At 39.0% G+C, this 19165-nt stretch overlaps 1 protein-coding gene and 1 long non-coding RNA gene across 26 annotated transcripts in view; both read right to left on the bottom strand.

Annotated features, from left to right (window-relative positions):
* Window positions 1-19165, bottom strand: part of BRSK2 (BR serine/threonine kinase 2) — a 318684-nt gene that overhangs the window by 240047 nt on the left and 59472 nt on the right. The gene's annotated exons all lie outside the window — the stretch shown is intronic.
* The window catches only part of LOC135579606 (uncharacterized), a 65729-nt gene continuing 47360 nt past the window's right edge, over window positions 797-19165 (bottom strand). Inside the window, exon 2 of the long non-coding RNA XR_010473060.1 lies at window positions 797-19165. This exon is cut by the window's right edge and continues 27190 nt beyond it. This is a non-coding gene — a long non-coding RNA (uncharacterized LOC135579606).

Here is a 19165-nt window from a genome sequence, read left to right as displayed (position 1 = left end):
CAACAGGAGAGGGAACACAGCCTGATCATAAGGAATAGCTGCACCCAGCAGCCTTTCCAACTTCTTCATAGTAACTAGGGAGTCCAAATCAAGGCTTTTTGTTTTACTTGTCTTCAGTGACATTAAATGTGAACAAATGAACAAAGTAGCTGAAGCCTCATAACTTTTCTCATTGCTAATTCAAGGCAGAATTTGAGTAGCTGTTCTGGCTCTTCTAACATATAACCTTAATTCTGCATTTCTTGTTTTCCTGTTTGTTATTTATTGTCATGTTTTAAAAGCAATTACTGATAAACACTTATAACTGGACAGCTACAATGGATGTGCCTAAAAAAAAAATTAAAATAAAAGTGTTAGAGAATTGACTGAATGACCTTGAGATCTACCAGTCAATGAGTCCTCTCTTAATCAGACTTGCATGTACTGTCTCACTGAAAAAAGTCCAAACACCACAGTATCTAATGATTTCAACAAGAAAAAAATAAAAATCACATTTCTGCAAAAGTGATAGGTTCACAGTCCAATGGGTAGAACACATCTGTTTAGGCTTCAAAGCATAGGAAGGGATGGGGTTTTTCCTTCTACCTACTGAATTCCCAGAGGATTGATGCTCTTCTCCTTAGTGCTACAGTAGGAGATGGACATATGGTGTCCACCAGATCAGCTGATGGGGTCAACAGGACTACAAGATCAGAAAAAGGATCAATCTTTCTTGCTGTTAGCTGTTTGAAACAGCAGGTAAAAACATACATGCTGTAATACCAGATGTATCTACAAGACTTAATAATAAAATTGCTTTATTCTTTTTTTTTTTTTTTTTTTTGCCTACTTTCTGTGGCTACTGCAAATTCTACATCCTCAATCAGTTTTCTTCTTAGGGAGGCTTTTGGGGGAGGTTTAAGTACTGGGACAAGTTCTCATGTTGCCATAATGCTGACTTGCGGACATCTTAGTGGAAGAATTAGTGTTGCCACAACCAAGTCATACTGTTAGCGGTCCCAAGGTATATTTATGATATGGACAAGATAACATGTAGATAAAATCTTGCTACCAGCTAGTAAAAATTACTACACTATTTTCTTATTTAAATGTCCAAAGCAAAGACACCTGCTATTATTCATAAAGTAATAAGTGGCAGTCCAAAGTAACTACTGTCTTGCCTTTCTCTCCACTGAAATTATCATACTTGATTCAGAGATATTAATAGTACTTGTAATTATACAGCTCTAAATATATATGCAGCTGAGGATTCAATTCTGAAAGATGCTTTGCACTATCAGACCTCATCTAAACCTACCATTGCAAGCAATTGGGCTTCCACATCTCACAGGACAGGAATCTGAAAAAGTAAGTTTTGTAAACTGCTCCAAAAAGGAGCTGTTTCTTTTTACATCCACCTTTCAGACAAATACTGTTACTCAACACTTCTACTTTTTAATAAAGAGAAATTTACCCTTCTTTTTGAAACAAATGTCTTCCAACTACACACACGATGCAGGAGGGAAAACGCAAGTGGAGAAGAAAGAAAAGATGCAATAACTTTTCACACCACTAAGGTTGTGGCAACCTTGAATGCTCCTCTAAGGAAAGAAATTACATCCTTTCTTCAAGAGCCTTATGCATATCACAAGGGTCTATTTGCAGGTAACTCTGTGAAATCCTTCTGTCACCCAACACTAGTCACTCACACAACAGAGGATTTGCATGAGAGAAGGGAACAGAGCGAATGAATGATTAAATGAGGAACCAGCAACTCATTTTCAAGAGGTGTTCTGTAGCAATGAACTTCACTGATGTTAGCTCCAGCTCAAAGCCTGGAAAGGCCCAGCCCCTGCTGCTGTGATCTGTGCTAGGTCATCTGCCTGTATGAAAAGGAAGTCAGGGCTTGATGCTGCAGACCCATGGGAAGCTAAGTGCTACTGTGTAAAATTGCTTTGCAATGCACGTGTCCTGCTCAAAGCCGACTCTGCTCCCTGCACCTTGAGCATCAGAAGGGATTTAATTTCCCTGCAAGGGCCTGTGAGAAATGAACAATACGATGTGCACAGTGGGCATAATCCTTGACTCTTGTTGACGCCACACAGAAATCCATTCTGTCTTCTTCTAATCCTTGCGCACAGCCAAAGCTGGTATGATGAAGCTAAAGGGACAGGAGCTATTTATAGCCTTTAATTTCATCCTGCATCAGTGGATTTTCAGGCAAAGGAAACAGAGCTTTTAGCTTGTTTCCCTTTTTAACCAGTTCAGTGCTCACAGCTTGGAGAAGTCAAAGTAGTTTTATTTCAGAGTTGTTTAGTCGTTTCAAAGAAATAAATATCAAAAAATAGGTCAAAAATACTAGCAGTTCGAACCCACTGTTTACTCACAGGACATGAGCAATGCAGGGTTTCCCACTGCTGCCCCTAGAGTTCTGCAGATGTAACAAGGGAATACGCAAAGCAATGTAGAGCATCAAGGGCTTCAAGGGCTACGCAGGCAAACTGCAAAGAGAAGGGCAGACCTCTACCCTGCTTGGTCCTCCATTCCCATTTTCTGGTTTGTTTTCCATTTGGCTCCTTGCAGATGTTAAGTTAGTGTTTCTCCTGCTCTACTGGCACCCTTTATTAATGTGATCATGCCATGACAGCAGCTGGGTTTCATGCAGGTACACGAAGCAGAGAGCTGCCTGCATGAGATAACAGACCTCCAGAGAGTCTGAAGCCTCTTAAACCCCCTAATCCACCAGGCACACACCAGCCTCTTGCAAACAGACCTGAGTGAACAACTCAGAACAGCTAAGACATTGCGCGAAGTTCACCCTTCTTGTCTGCATCCTGTAATTTTTAGAAGCTTATTGCCCATTCAGTACTTTTTCTCATTATTTTTGTTTCCTGTGATTTGACATTCCAAACCTAAGATGTGATCTATTTTGCTTTGTTAGGCATGACTGAGTCAGATGCAAGGAATCATTTTTTTCTTCTGATGTGCAGGGGCAATACATCTTGTGAACATATTTCAGCTAAAAGCTGTTGCTGAACGTGAATTTGTCTCATCTTTGTCTACAAGCACTGATTCCAGGACAACTTAATAGCCTAATTTGTGCTTGTAAAGCATATTAAAAGGAAAAAAACGAAAAAAAAAAAAAAAGAAGAAGTTAAAAGGCAAGAACAAGTTCTAAGAAACATTCATAAAAACATCAGTAATTTTAAACAAGTCAGCAAGAAACTAAAATAAACATCAGGGAGAAAATGAAAAAAAAAGAAGAAATATAGGTAATAAAATCATATGGTTAAACTGATTAATGTGTTGTTGATTTAGCCATGTAAGTTAATACTTTTATAAATAATGTATAATACTTTTATAAGTATACAAGTATAATACTTTCATAAGTAGTGTATCTATCCCAACATTCACTGTACATAGCCATCGCTGGTTGGCTACTTCCATGCAACCAATCTGGAAGCAGAGTTAGCACAGGGTTGACTGGTAACTATGAGAGTCTAAGGAGCAGGTTTTGACACATCTGGAAGCACAATGACAGTCAAATGGTCTAGCAGAACTATTTACATAATTGAGGATGGAAATCCCAAAGTAGCACTGTGCCAATGCATTTAAATAATTAATTAAATAAAGAAATTAGTAACAGAAACCAAATCATGATGCAAACCCTGGCAGCGCAAATCCTTCTAGCAGAAGAACCAGCAGTACAACATCACAATGAGTGACATGCAGAAAGCCAAAGAAAAAAAAAACACAGAGGTGGGAAATGAGTGTGCAGTAAACTAGTTGTAATTCTGCATTTTAGCTACAAAATCAGACCACTGTATTTCTAAAATCCCAGAAAACCTGAAGACCAACCTCTGGGACCTCACATCCTATACTGAAAAAGTTTTCAGAGCTTTATTGTTTTCTCCTTTTTAATTTTTTCCAGCCAAGAGCACAGGAGGCAATTCTAATGTCTGAAAAATACCAGTACATATTTTCTTATTTTTCTCCTTCTCCTCCTCTCTTTGTACTTCCTGTCTGCTTGATCTCCTCATAATTTGTAAAGAGCCTCAGTGGGGAACATACTTTAATTTTAAAACTAAACTTACTAAGCCAAACAGCTGAGGATATAAACCACTGCAGCTCCACTAAGTCCACAAAACTTTACCAATTTGTACCAAAGTATGTTATTCCATTTTTCTTTCTCCCTGTGGTATGTTTTGAATCAAATCTCTTTTACTGAGGATTACAAATTCACCCCTATTTCCTACCCAAATGTTAATATTCACACAGGGTTAAGATTTTTTTAAGATCAGTTTAAGAAAATTAAGCACCCTATGGCCACTGCCTTTCAATAAGAATTGATATCTTACTCCTTCAGGAGCTTTAAAAAAATTGCATAGGTAGTCAAATACTTCCCTCAATTACACTGGTAAAGAAGCAGAGTTACTCAGAAGGGTTTCGCAGATATGTCACAGATGCAGCAAGTTCAGATTTAATTTCCAGAGAGCAACACGTACTATACACCTTTCCTGACCTGCAACATTTGAGGAAGCATTGATCAGATTAAACTACTGGACTGGAAATAAGGGAGGATCTTGAAGGGAGATGATACATGCATACATACACACAGAAATATAAAGCTACCAAAAAAAAAAAAAAAAAGTATAATCTTTACAGTTATAATACAATATTATATAAATGGATGGGATTTCCCCAGCAACTAGCACTATACCCCAAGGTAGCTGTTCTCGTATTAACTTGAAACATACAGTTTATATGAAAGAAAACTTGTGGATTGCTCCACCCACCCAAATGTGGACTACATATTCCTCACCACCTGGCCCTTAAATAGAGCATTTATTAATACACCAAATGAACAAAGCAAGGAGCCCCATGAATCCACAGAAGAAAAAGTTTTCTAATACAGAAGAAAGCCCAGAGTGATTAACTTGTTTGGAGAGGAAGGGAGTGAGATCAATACACATACGTATAGATTCCATGACACGACTTTCAAAAATAAATTTAAAAAAAATCACATCAGCTGCTTGTCTGAGTTTGTTGTCAACTCTTCTGTGAAAGAGACAATAAAATTTATATAAAGATTTAGGCTTTAATAAAGAATTTTCTCTCTCCTCATCTACGTGCCCTATTAATCTGGCCTCTTCTCTGCTGCCAGATCTCTTAAGAGGTCATAATCTTCTAGTTGTGACATCAGTGTCTGTTGCTGTGGGGAATGGTTGGCAATATCACTAATACAGGATTATGGTCAGCATGTTGCCGTGTGTGCCAAAGCACGCACACAGATGTGAGGAATGATTTTGAGCTGCTTCCAAATGCTTACTTCTAGTCAAGCTCCCTACTGGAATAACACATCACGTAGGGCTGTGGAGCAGCTCTGCAGGGAGATGGAGGTTCCCCACAGGACCAACCATCCCACCAGCACCGATTGCAGATAGGCAACTGAAGTCCTGCCTGATTTCTCCATCCAATCTCTTTCCAGAAGCAAGTTTGGGAAGCTGGGCTCGCTGTCCGTATTGCAAGATCCTGAAGATCTGTTCCAAGTCTCTGCTTGGCCTCTCTTCATCATGATCCTTACTTTCCTATCCAATATCTGCATACCTGGAAACAGATGGATTCTCTAAAAGCAGCTCCTTCTATATTTATTAAACAGACTGTCACATTTACAGAGCAAGACATCAAGAAGGAACAGAACAGAATAGTTTTCTGACAGAGAACAAGACCCACTAAGCTCAGTATCCAAAACTGAACAGTTTAGCCTTGCAGGTCTAGCCTGAAGATTTTGCATAAAAACAGAGTAAACTTAGGCAACAACCAAAATTTCTGCATCACACAAATGTTAAGTGAAACTCGGTCGGCATAACCCTTCCAAATGCATTGTGCCTCTGACATGTGCACAGTATCTACATCTGAAACAGAAGCCACTTGAATTCAAACCTACCTGCCATATAAAAAACCATACAAATATGACAAGTTTCACTGTGGGATCTCAGATTGCATGTACAATTGTCAAACAGGAAAACTGCATTCCAGTTTTAGAAATATAAATAGTGCAACATGTATGCACTAGAAACTACTCCTAAAAATAAAATGCACTTTCAAAAATAATACACCTTTCGACCTTGAATAGGACCAGTTATTGCCACTGCAATTCTCTCTTCACTTCCGACAGATTTTTTTTCCAAGTAATTTTAGACATACTGAAGGCATAACAATAATAATCCCAAAATAAATTTCCTGCTCTTGTCTACAGTCCTTCAAGGAATATTCTCCTTGCCAGGTGTTCATTTATACAGTTTGTTATGAATGAGTAACACGAGATACATTTGGGACACTACAGACCGAATCTTCATTAAGTGGAGAAACACAAGCAGGTAAAATGAAGAGGAAATTCCTGCACATGCCTCAGTTCAGAATGGCTCCACAATCTATGCTCCAGATGCTGTCATTTTGTCTATTACTGTAAACCTTTCCAACATAATGAATAATTAAAAGCAGCCAGATTACATGGTATAACCACATCAACGACCAGAAATCAGGGGTTTATATGATCTGCCCATTTCTCTCTTTTATTAACTATCGCATTGCAGACCCATCACCTCCTGATTATTACTCCCATCTAACCTACTCTCTACAGCTTGGAGCCAAAAGGAGTAACCACACATAGCTTAAAAATGAAGTTTGCAGCAATGCCAGCAGTGTTCTCCAGTTAAGAACCTCAGCATTACCATTTTGTAACTGCACCTTCACCAACAGGGTCTGAAAAGGGTATTTCTCAGGTTTTGCAAAACAGCATACTCCTTGGCACAGACCTTGCACAGGAAAACTTAATCCCAAAGATAACACATCTCACCAGTTTGTGGAAGCGTGGTAAGAATTAAACTTGATATGCAACCCCGCATGTGAACAACTTTCAGTACAGTCTGTCTTTATCTTCTTGTCTGAAGATACTCATCGAAGAACAGCATCAGTCCTCACAGAGTAGCCACAGGAGAGAGGAGAAAAAGAGAAAAAACACAGAGAGGCTTTCCATGGTAGGGCACATCTGAACTTTTTGCTGTGAAGCGGTATGCATAGTATCCATAGTAAAGAATTCAATCTAAAGTCAGTTAAGCCCCAAATTAGTTTCCATAGTACCCAAGTATGATACCGGTAAGAGAGGAATGTGTTTTCAAGAGAAGAATTAGCAAGACAATTAGCTCAAAAACTATTTATGGGAAACAGCTTTTTTGTTCTCTATCAAAAGATTTTATCTTGCTTCTAGTGCATGCCAGCCTTTCCTCGAAGGCCCCTTCCCCATTTTCTCAGACTATATACCCAGAAAAGCCAAAAATATCACAGATTGTAATTTCAACTATTTACAGCATAGCCAATCATACAAAAACCACATGTGTATCCTGCACATCTGCTACCATCCTGCAGGCAAAAGGAAAAAAAATAAATAAAACAACAGATCCAAGATACGCCACAAGATATCCAGCATGCGAGTTCCACTGATGTATTTGGAACACAGGATCACAGCTACAAGCAGCCCCACAGAGGCACAAGCAGATGGCTTGATATTATTCTCCAGACCTTGGACTGCCAAGTGTGAATAGGGTTGTAAATCACTGCCATAAAAAAATCAGAGATTGGAAGCGTAAACGTGTGGTTTTATTTCTGTCAAAATGTGCACAGTATATCTATATTGCTACCCATTGTATAGATACTTCTTCAAGAAGTTCTTCATGTAATGTTTTGGCTCCACAACTGGCCAGCCTCCAGCAGTCCAGAGAAGCAGCACTTGATGGCAGCTATTAGTGAGAAATATAAAGCCACCCTTCAGAAGGAAGAGACTGGAGATGGATTTGAATTCTCTAAATGTCAACTGAAATAGTTCAACATCACCTCAGCTCTCAAGCTATCATGGCTCTATGAGGCACCCTCCTAATAAATATGGTAGAGGAAATGTTACTTGCTCTCTGCTTCTCAAAACTACGAAATCTCTTCATAATCCCAAAAATCTTCAGTGCTTATACAACAGTCCAGGCTATAACTAACTCCAGGCTCCCACCACTGCCAAATAGCACCTTGCTAGCTTGTCTTTGCCTGCTCCAACAACCATTGAAGTCAATGAAACACTATCAGTTGAGACCGATGGCTGTAGATTAGGATTTCTAGATTCCAGAGAAGCTGTAGCCAAGCTCAGATCTGGTACTTTACTTCAGTTTTCCCTAGATTAAGTCAGACCACTGAATTTGAGAGGGAAGGGAGGGGACCCAGCACTGAATAATTATACTTAAGTACCCTACTGAAAGATTAATTATTCTGTCTTGAACTTCTTATAAAACAGAGGATAGAATGCAAAAGCATTCATTTTAGTAGGTGCTGCTGGTAACATTTCACAGTTGAAAATCTGAAACTATACAAATACTTTTTTCCAAGTAGGTTATGGAAAAAAAGTTTACATGATGAAAATTCTAATACATGGAACAAAGAACCCCAAAAGATAACCTGATGACAAACTGAGCAAACTTTTGAAGTGGCAAAGGGAGCTACACAGCTAGAAATATGGAAATATTATTTAACACAGGAAAAAGGAGACCCAAACGCAGGGTTCCTGTAACTGTTGATAAAGATGTCCCAAAGACATATTACCTTTCTTTTTTATTCTCACTTCCTTGCCAAGAGGTATAAATGTCACCTCCACTTCCTTCCCTGTCTGCACAAGGTCAGGGAGCTTTACCTCCTTCTTCCTGGGATGACTCCCAAATGTGCCTGTTCAGCACACTGCCACACAGAGACTATTGATCTCTGACGTTGTACTAAAGTCAAACAGCCAGGAGAAATCCCGCTCTTGCAAGAATGTACTACTGACAACAGCCCTCAAAAGACATAGTTGGTTAAGACCACACAGGCAGGAAAAATGTCTGAAAGTGTGATCATGGAAGTTGTTTAGGGAATCATTCATTAGAAGAATTTTGGGAAAGAATTATGCACAATAAAAATGCATACTATTTTGCTGATGACCAAATTCAAAAGAGAGAGAGTAATACACAATTCAGTCAACATCCAACTTGCGTCTGGGTTAACCCAACAAAGGATGAGAAAGCCTGTATTCCAGTGTGGGTATGTAACAAGCATTAAGCATTAGCCCCTCAAAAAGTGCCTGAATGTCTCCAAAGAACAGAAAATGCTAAGACTATAAGGCCAAATGATAAGATTCTAATAGCCAGTACTTAAATCTGTTTCTTAATCACGCTCTATTAAAAAATTGGTTTTTGGAAGTTTAATAACTTAAAATCACAAAGATTTAAAATACTAGCCTTGAATAAGAGATGTTTTAAGATATTCTTTGCTATTAAATCTATAAATAGACTCAAAATTTACCCTAGATTTTAATTCTCACTTATGCCAGACAAGAAAATTAAAGTGTTCTTGCAGATAAAACAGTTTTCTTAACAAGCGGCACAGACACCAGTATGTCCAGTCAGTACATAGCCAATTCATCAGTGCATTCAGCTTAGGAGTTAGCAACAATTGCCTACTTATCTAGCTTAGTCCTTCTTTTTTTTAGAAAAGTTAGTAATTAAATGATTAATCTAAATTAAATGCATTTATACTCTTGCATTGTAAACTCAGAGTAAAGAAGAGATGCCTACAGAAGAAATAATAAGAATCTCTGATATTTAGCATCGCCAGCACCATGTTTCACTGAAACCAATGTAAGCATGAATCTGGGAGAATTATTCAATGAATCAATAAGTGAGCGGATGGAGGAGTCTTCTCAATAAAATATTCAGGCCTCCATAACAATACAGCACCCTGATTTTCAGTTCAGTAAACAAAGGGAACAGGCAAAATGTAAGAACTGTAGGTAAGGGTAAGTTTAGGTTACGAATGACAGGGAAATCTAGATTTTTCTCATTGTCACAACAAAAAGACAGTTCAAACCTGACTTATTTCTTGTGTTTCTGCATGGATAACGTGGTATTGAATGATACCAAGTATATCATGTTGCACTTGGAATTGAGTCTACCCAGTTTCATTACGATTCTGATTCAGAACATTTAAGATTAGATTTATAACCCATCCAAAACTGACTACAGAAACTGTGTTGAAGTGAAACTAGAGGCTTTGACATCGTTCTGCTAATAAGAGCACAACAGCAATAGTCGTTCTGTGTCAGATAACAAACAGGACATTTTTCGGGAGCGGAGAAGGGAATGAGCGGGCACATCCGTGCTTGCCTGAGCAGACAGGCAGGCATACACACAAAGACACAAATCCGTCCTTGTGCCAGCACCCACAGCTCTGCCGTCCTGTGGAAGCTACACCCACTTACACTGATTTGCCCTGTAGATACTTTTAGAATGAGATCAACCTGTGCAAATCTACAGAACCTTACTAGAACCCGGTGGAGAAGTGCCAGTTTGCAGCAGAGGAGAATCCAAATCTTGCTGTACCTTTGGAGCCTGTTTGACTGAAGGGTTTTCCAAGGGAGGGAATTCCTTTTCTTTCAGCTTATTTAAATGACCTGCAGTTACTATGGTTACTCTTAAGGCATTTGAAATCTGCCTGCATGATGCAATTGGTGAAATGACAAGGCACAAAAATTGATGTTTCTGTAAACCAGGCTGTTCACCCAGGACAGGAAACCAAAGGTTGTAAATAGCTGATGCTGAGGATCTCATATTTAGCCCATTGGCTCTACCTCACACACTTTCAGTGCCACCAAATTAGCATTTCCACTGTAGCTCTCTTGGTGACATGGGGCACAAGTGCTTTTCTTTCAACAAAGCCCACTGTGTTCTGTTCACTCCACTGAGGCTTTAAGACAATAGAGAAATGTTATTCAAAGAGCAGGAAACAATGAGCTATTATCTCCCCCATTTATTTCCCTATCTCTCAAATGGGGAGCAAGAAAATCTTTTTTTCTCCAACAAATTATGTCATAAACTGCAGAAGAGGCTGCAAACACTCTCCCTTCTCATCCTTCTATGGCTGCATTAGCTGAGTGTTGAGGACACTTTCTTTGAGTGTTTGTACTTGCCCATTTTCCACCCCTATGCCATATCAAAATACCACAACCAGCACTGTAACAAAAGCCATGTTAAACTGTAATGAGTTAATGAACAGAATATGGGAACACAGAGGCAGCCACTCATCTCTCTCCAGCATAGCTAGTTGTACAAACACCAGTGTAGACATATTCAGCCCAATAAAACCTGTTATTTTAATAAATGTAGAAAGTATTGGTGTAACTATCTTTTTTTCCACACACACATTTTAATTCACTAATCTGCCCCAGGCTAACTAATCGATAACTCACCATTTCTTCTTCATCCTTAGCCTGGTACCATCTGTGACAACAAAACAGGAATAGGGCAGAGGGAAAAGTAAATGTTTGCTAAATAAAATCTAAATTATAGATTCAGATAGATGTTCTCTGTTATTAAAAGGAACCAAAGTGTTAATTTCCAAACTACAGGTGTACAGTACTGATTTTAGTAAACACAAACCAAATGCAAAACAGAAAGACAGTCCTGTTTCTTTTACTCAGCAACCAAGTAGTAGGCTGAGGATGCCCATGTTTTGCCCTATAGCAGAGGGTGACATGGTGACACTTCCAGTAAGGAAAGGAATTGCCATTTCAGACCCTGATCGTACATCACTGCCCCTGAGAGCCACTGATTTCACAGGTCTACAGATCAAACCTTTAGGTGTCAGCACAGTTGCTACCTCCACAGAAGAAAGACCAACTGAAGGTCTCTGCCAAAAAGGGACACTGAAGCTAATGGTTAAAAGCTGGTCACTTGGCCTTCTAAAGCTTCCACTTTCGATACCACCTCACAAGAGCTGTGTCACGTGTTAGTGCTTGCCAATAAATCTGTAAGCAATAAGGCATCCATTGTCCCCTCAAACATAAACCAAAATTTTAGAACCAAATCAAAGATCTTGGAATGCACCCTTAAAAGAGAGGGGATTCAATGTTAAGTTTCATATCAATAAGAATCATGCCGTCTCTAGGATTCAGAAGCTGCATTCCAAGTGACAGGTGATGCCTTTTGACTCATAATCTCCAGCACACATCCTTAGTTCATTAAACACCTGTGTAATCTGATACTTTCAGTAACCTTTAGTTACATCCTCTAAAATCATCTACTTACATCAGCATTGTTTTAGAGCTTTGTTTGTATAAACTCTAAACCACTGTGCTTGCAGGACTACAGGCACCTATTACTTTTTTACAGCACCTACATCAACAGCAGTAGCAAGGCCAGAATTCACAGACAAAAGCCTTCGGCTCCACCAATCTCTGCAGTGCCAAGAAACATGTGTAGTATTTGGATTCATCAGATATTAATCGGCTGCAGAAAATGAAAAGTAAAATGCACTCGCCAAGCCTTTGGACTCCAGATTTGAGATGTAACAACATTCTGAACTAGGCACATACAGCAAAGCATCCACCATATTCTTAGACACATGTCCTACCCCTAATGTTTAGCAAGGCCCCAAACCCTTTGCATGCTCAATGTAGGGATCTTCACCTCTACATATGCAGGTCATGTAAATGCAGGAAGGAGGGCTAAGTGAAGGGGGCCTAAACACTTCCTCAAGCTCTCGCGTAGCATGCTGTACTGTTCAGCAGCAGCAGGAGTATGAACACCCTGGATGTACAGCAGCTGTTGTGTTTCAGCAGGCAGAAGATGGCTGGCTAGGCTACAGAATAAGCAGCAGGAATCCTTGTTTTGCCAGTCCAGTGTTACCTTACAGAAGAGGAGATGACAAGGAGCTCTCTCCATTCCCTGTGCCCTCCAGGTTACAGCAACGTGAAGATTGCACTCAATACTTCACAGCCTGAGTGGTTCCACTCTGGAGGGCAGCTGCCCAAAAGACTTTCCAGAAAAACAAAGAAATGTGCATGGAAATCATTGCAGAGTGAAATCCTGTTTCTAATTTCTTAAGCAACTGTTGAGTCACTCTCCTGCACTATGGGCCTCACTGTGATTCTCTGCATTTGTATTTTCTCTGGCCTACAGAGCTGAAGTCATTCATTGCTGCAAAAACAGAAATTGTACTTCCCAAAGGACCTGGCAAACCACTTTTGTAAACACAAGTATCTTCCATCACACAAGTTTAGCTACAGCATAATCTCTCATGCGTTCTAGTCTATAGTCTTGCCATCCAGCCATTTCAGCACCTGTCAAACGGCAGAAATAATAGAGAGTTGAATTAAGGGAGATATTTCCAAAGGATTAGAGTCAAAATTCCAAGGTTTCTGAAGAATGATTTGGTAGTTCGAGGGCTAAACTTGCTACTTTTGCAACCCAGGTGAGCAGTATTGCCATTATACTTTAGCTTCTATGTTTTCTTCACAGCAATTTTATGCCTAGGGCTCCAAGATACAATGGAAAGGCAACAGCAGTCACTGAAAAAACCTGAGCCTATTCATACAAAGTGCTGGAAATTACATGACTAATCAGCCATCAATCAGAATGCTTCAGATGGGTTTGTACTAGTGAACCTGAATCCAAATGCTGCCAAACTGCAGGTATACTGTTCTTTAACATCTGTATATGGTTCTTAACCTGTAAGAAGAATGGATAACGTATTGTATCAGATATATTTCTGAATAAACATTTTAAAAGAAAAATTGTACACTACTGGAGTCACCAGAACGGGAAAATAAAATAGCTCTCTGTTCCATTTGCTTCTTTATTTGTATTTATTTTTAAAATTAAAGCAATATTTCTCCCCACAGGTCTGGTACACTCATCTCATGTTCTCTAAATCTCTATTCATATGCCGATTATGTGCTTCTGAGATTCATTTTGTCTACTCTGGCAAGACTCATGTTGGCACAACCGAAGTTAAACTCACATAGTGACTACAAGCTTAAACTCAAGATTAGCAAGATGATTTCACTGACATTACTGAAAAATAAAAGATCCAACTGTTACTGCAAATTCTGTCAGTTCCATGGAGTTACGTCAGCAGAGAACATTTTAGTATTATCCTCAAAGCGAGAGAGCAAAGGACACTGCCCCACCAAAAGGCAGGGCATGGATGTAGCAGGGAACTGGCAAATACAGCCAATTAAAAAATTCAAGATTTTGTCAATAATTCCATCTCTCATTTACCTCAAATTTACCCAAAGGCCTCAGCCCAAATACAATTACATTATGAGCACTTACTTTTATTTCAGTGTCTCAATTAATTAACAAGTGTCTCATGAAGCTGGGAAATAACATAAAGACAGGGTATTGAGCATGTTTCCATGCTAAAACTTGCCCACTCTTAGATTAAGTTAGAAACCTGACAGTACCTGAATTTGGAACATTCTACTGCAGCAGTTCTGGGAAAGACATTGAAAGCAAAGGTTCTATTCATCCCTTTCTTAGAAAGCCTTGCAGTTAACTAAAATCCCTCTGGACTAAAACATACATCACAGCTATGGATTATCATAGACATACATTTACACAATATAAACAAAACGGATATTCATTAACTTATTTATAATTACATGATCTCCCTAATATTATACCACAGGTGCAAAAGAAATGACCATGCATACCGCAAAGACTTTAAGAAAATACAGTGGTTACCAATGAGAATCAGAATATTACTTAACATTTCATCTTTTCTTCTGATCCAGAATAAAAGGGATCAAACTCTATCCCTCCACATACGCGTGTACAGGCACATGCAGACATTTCTCCTTGCCTGTCGATAACAGAGAGATACGTCTCAAGAAGGGCCCTTCCGTACCCTGACAGCTTTGACAGCCACTGTCATTACAGCTTATCAAAAAGAGGACAGAGCATGATACCAGCATGTTAAAATCCCTTCCCCACTTCTGCCCTTTCCTTGACATTTCTTATCATTTACTGCCAACACTCCTTTACATTTTAAGATTATAATTGACACACAATATATAATTGACACACATACAGAGTAAAATTTATAACAAATTAAAGACCTTGCTCTCTTCCACCATCTACTAATTCAGAGAAGCACGAGTTTCATAAAAGCACAGAATTCACTAATGGTCATATCCACTGTCCAAAGAAGTCAAAACTATATTTGCAATGAATTAAAATCTGATGAGTCCAGATGAAACCTTAACATAATAATAGGAAACTTGAGATGATCATCACCCACTTCCAGGATTAACCTGAAATATCTTTTTTTTTTTTTTTTCTAAATAAACTTCACCGTTTTATCAGTAAGTTAGATGGTCCCTTTGAGAAATTTTGCCTTGCATCTTACCTGATGGTGAAGCTGCAGTGACAGAAGCTACAGAGAAACCACAAGATGGGTACGTTTGCGTTTACAGAAGTTAGAAAAGTGATAACAAGAGAAACAGTACTTTTCACAGGTCCAAAGTTGAGCTTTTCTGGTTTTGGTTTTAAGTAAGTCTGGTTTGATCAGAATTGATCCTTTAATTGCCCCTTGATTCTACCCCCAGCCCTGCCTTTTTTTTGGCTGAGTGTAAATGAAGACCTGAATAATGTCCATATTAAGGGCCCATGCATTCCTTTAGAAAAAAGGAATAAACAAGCATTAACAAGCAACAAAACCTGCTTAATTTTGGGCCAATTACTATCTTTCTCTCCACGGCAAATCAAGCTATATGTGAACTGGAATAAGAACCACCATCTGCATCAACCCACAGGCTTTTTCGATAACACCAATTCTTTGTCATCTCCAGCAGGGTTAGCTACCAACTTTTTTAGTCCAAGCCTGAAAATGAAAAAATTGCTGATTTTTTAGGGGCATGTATAATACACATTAACACACCTGAAATGCAGACACAGATACCTAGCTGTTAGACCAGAAAATAAAGCAGCACTCAGATGTTGACCCAGAGTAGTTGGAAAAGGTGAGGGCATCTCTGGCAGCAACATCTACATCAGACACCTCAACTGAACAACGATCCATTAATTAATTACAAGACATCACTAATAAACTACCCTGAAAGTTTGGCTCTCAGTTTATGTGCTACTTTGTGAGTTTTAAAGCTTATTTTGAGCAATTCTTGGTTGTATCTGCTAGAAGCTTTTTCAACAAAAATTCTGAAGAATGTTCTGACTTATTCTATTCTCATAAAGGAATTAATTTGGTGGGGGTTAGTTGTTTTTTGTTTGTTTGTTTTGCTTTGTTTTTTGTTTTGTTTTGTTGGGGGGTGGGGTGGGGTTTTTTCTGGGGTGTGAAGATTTTTGTGGTTTTTGTGTTTTTTAAGCAATTTGTTTTTCATTTCAGGTCAAATCACGCCCCCAGAGTGCTGCTTACTCTTCAGTTCCCTTCCAAAAAACCTCAGTTTACAGAGCTGCTCCAACATATAACTCTGACAGATTCGCCTCAAATGAAAAACAAAACATTTAGCTGAACTTGGTGCCAATTTGGGGAGTGACAGTCTTTTAGCCATGTGGACACAGTCTTTGAAAGGACCAGAATAGAAGCAGAGACCAGAATCTCGATTCTTTCTTTATAGTTACACACAGAGTTAAATATACGTTGACAGACTCCATGGCATAGAAGGACATGGTGAAGCCAACATGAATGTTCATGTTTATAGACACATAGCATTTGGTGCAGCCACTGGATCAGGATTCCCAAGACTCAACATCTTGCTACCTCTGGAACTCCTGCATCATACACATATGGGGGGCTTCAGAGCAATAAATACATCCAGAGCAGGGAGGTGCCTTTCCACTGGATCCAGGAGGGGAAAAAAAGAGCTTTGGAGATTTCCAGTTCCCAAGGGACTTTAATGTATATTAAGCAGCTTCAAGAAAATTGGAAACATCCTGAATGTGATCTTACTCCAGACGGTATTTCAGGTCTGACAACATAGTCTCCTTGCTACACGTGGTAAATTACAGTGATGCTCTCACGACAGGATGCAGCCCTCATCTCTTATCAGGAAGGTTCCCAAAATCTGCAAAACTGGCTGCCAACCTCTTCAGCAAAAGCTTTTTTTTTATTTTAATATTTGTTGTGACAAAATATTCAAATTGGATTTAATGACAATATTGTAAGTTGACTAAAAATTCAATTTGGGTTCAATGACAATAAGTAAAAACGGTTAACATTTTTATCCAAGGCTTCTAATTTATAATGCCACTAACTTTCCTCTTTGCCATGAACTTTTTTTATACTGTGCTTACTGTGATTTAATAAATGTGAAATAAATGGACATATCACTAAGAACTTTGTGGGAAAAAAACAACAACAACAAAGCTTATAAGAGTTATTTCAAATTCAGATTAGTATGCACATTAAATTAAGTTGGTTCTCTTAAACTGGCCCTCGGGATCTTTGCCTGCCTCACATGAAATTCTCTCAGACAGGCAGAACAGCCTTCAACTCTGACATGGGACCCATTTGCTCCAGCAATGAACAAACTAAGATGCATTGGCAAACTAAGGCAGGAGAAACTCATACTGACTTCATTATTTGCTATAAATCTCAAATATACTTGGGCATTAAGTTCTGCCAAAATTTTATTTGACAGAGAGGATTTAGTAAGAAAAAGACCTACTTTCTAGTCTACGTATGACACTAAAGCCAGTCTGGCACACAGACACCAGAGTGATTAACACTTCCCTAGTAAAATAATTGTAGGATCTGGTCATTAAAACACTATGGAGAGATGCAGAAATCTGGAGTTCAGCTCACAGCTATGTCACAGACTTCCTTGGAAAGTCTAAGCTGTCATTTAATCCCTTTGTGATCAACATATCCAACAATGTTTATAATTATTTTCTTTATCATATCTGTTGGGAATAAAAACATTTATGCACTTATTGAATCTAGCAAAATAGGGCTTGACTCACATTTCAGTTCCCACAGTACCACTGTAGTACAGAGTTTCCACACCAGTTGTTCACCATGGGAAGTCAGTTGGGAAAGGAAGCTATAGCTAAAAAAAATACATCTGCAAGTGTCCTTCAAAACTTTTTTTAAAACTGGCTGCACTCTCAATAAGAAAGGGATATACTCAGGTCTTCTGAATAAGATATTCCCCGATACAATCCACCCCTGCAGCCAAACAAAGTAAAATTCATAATGCCAGCACCTCTTACCTAGTGTAATTCACAAAGTGCTGCTAGAATGGCAGTTCTGTAAGACCTGAAGGCCTGGAGTCCGTCATGCAATACAACAGTAATCAAGCAACTAGACAGCAAAGCAATAAGCAGAGAAAAAAGCACGTAATTTTAACCAGCCATCCAAAAAGTATTGTTCCCTCCCCAGCATATCACAGTGCAGAAGACTACAGCATGAGAAGACATTAATTCTCCAAAACACCACAAAGGCAAAACAAGGAGAGGCCTAATGCTTTGATTCTGCATGAGCTTGGTTCCAACAACTGTATTAATGAAATGCCCTTGATATTCACGTAGACATTGCACTAATTTCCACAGGGACAGTTCTTTACCAGAGATGTTAAGCAGCTGACTGATCACAAAACAAGTAGGACCAGAAGAAAATGAAGTCATGAGGTCTCCTACAGTTTTGTGTGCCAGTTGTTTTCCAATGAGGTGCAAAGCTCAACTTACCTTTAAGTTACAATTTTCACAACAGAGCTTTTTTTTACTTGCAGTCTCTAGTGCTTAGTTAAGGTTGTACCTGTGAAGGTGTTTTCTCAGCAGTGCACTAAGGGCTTCCCCTTTCTGCACAGTGGAGGCCATTACCTTTCTTGTCAAACTTGGCTTAAACTGACCAACAGGCCCACAGCTGTAAGGGGAAAAAGATGGGAGACAACCGAGGATGGCAAAATTGCTCACGATCACATAGGCCTTGATCCCTCATTAAACCAGGTTTAAGATGCTACGAAGTAAATCTGTCACATTTTTAGTCCAGTAATCTTAACACTTTTCATAAAGCCTCCAAGTTTCCCAAACATGGTTCAATAAACCAAGAGGCATATACAAAGTAAAACTGGAAAATTAGCAGCAGGGAGAAGAGACTTCTATATGAGCACAGAATTAGTCGTCTATACTACTTCTGCCTCAGTCTGTTAACCTTTCTCTCTCTGCCCTCCCACTTCCCTTTAGTTACTCACCACAAAATAAGTCTTTTAATTGCTATGTAACTAAAGCCATCTCTCTGGCAGATTGACTGAGAAGGCCAAGCTGGTGTCTAGGGACTACAGGCCCTTTGGTGACAGTGTGAATTCTGGTCAGAGTAGAGA

This window comes from Columba livia, chromosome 5 (assembly GCF_036013475.1).
Source record: "Columba livia isolate bColLiv1 breed racing homer chromosome 5, bColLiv1.pat.W.v2, whole genome shotgun sequence".
In the NCBI taxonomy this organism is placed as follows: domain Eukaryota; kingdom Metazoa; phylum Chordata; class Aves; order Columbiformes; family Columbidae; genus Columba; species Columba livia.
Note: the sequence above shows the minus strand (reverse complement) of the source record. Positions and strands in the feature narration are given on the sequence as shown.